The sequence below is a fragment of the Aspergillus clavatus genome, genomic scaffold (assembly GCF_000002715.2).
Source record: "Aspergillus clavatus NRRL 1 1099423829735 genomic scaffold, whole genome shotgun sequence".
NCBI classification, from domain to species: domain Eukaryota; kingdom Fungi; phylum Ascomycota; class Eurotiomycetes; order Eurotiales; family Aspergillaceae; genus Aspergillus; species Aspergillus clavatus.
Genome location: NW_001510450.1, coordinates 1,032 through 1,687, shown reverse-complemented (window position 1 = coordinate 1,687; position 656 = coordinate 1,032). Strand labels below are relative to the sequence as shown.

Below are 656 nucleotides of genomic sequence, written 5' to 3'. Positions count from 1 at the left end.
ACTCGGATTATATAAGACTAAAATGACTCGAACATCTATTCAAACCATCATGAGTGGTTCGCTTTACCTATTAAGCTATAGCCTTTGGTTGCGGGTTTAGGGATTGCACCTAAATATTATGGTCATGAGCCATCTATGTTACTATTACATCAACCCACATTTATAGATAAGAAATAGGTGACTCGAACACCTGACCTTTCGCGTGTAAAGCGACAGCTCTACCAACTGAGCTAATTTCTTTCAACCCAAGGGAGATTTGAACTCCCGCACTAACAGTGAAAATGTTATGTCTTAACCAAACTTGACCATTGGGTCTTTATTTTATAGCCCAGTGCAAGTATCGCACTTGCTTCTACCGATTACAAAACGGTTGCATTACTTTTATGCTAACCAGGCTAAATTTAATTTTTATGATATGTGAAATATTTAGTATTTTAATAATTAGTACTTTATGTCTAAAAATTTTAAGATTAGTACAACTAAAGCCTATTAATCATTATACCCACTACAGGAAGGGGGCTATAACAATTATACTCGTAGTGTTCTACTACGTTTAAAAGTATCCTAAAGTAAGCTTCGCGCTTAAATGCTTTCAGCACTTATCTTTAACTGACGTAGCCTTCCTGCCATGCCTATGTGAACAATTTACTTAAGTA

The 656-nt window shown here is 35.7% G+C and overlaps 3 non-coding genes across 3 annotated transcripts; all 3 read right to left on the bottom strand.

Moving 5' to 3' along the window:
• Positions 1-167: 167 nt before the first annotated feature.
• ACLA_000030 lies at positions 168-240 on the bottom strand. Its single transcript has one exon. It is a non-coding gene; the product is annotated as a tRNA-Val (tRNA).
• Position 241: 1 nt separating this feature from the next.
• ACLA_000020 lies at positions 242-315 on the bottom strand. The gene has a single exon. It is a non-coding gene; the product is annotated as a tRNA-Glu (tRNA).
• Positions 316-325: 10 nt separating this feature from the next.
• On the bottom strand, positions 326-396 carry ACLA_000010. Its single transcript has one exon. It is a non-coding gene; the product is annotated as a tRNA-Thr (tRNA).
• Positions 397-656: the final 260 nt, after the last annotated feature.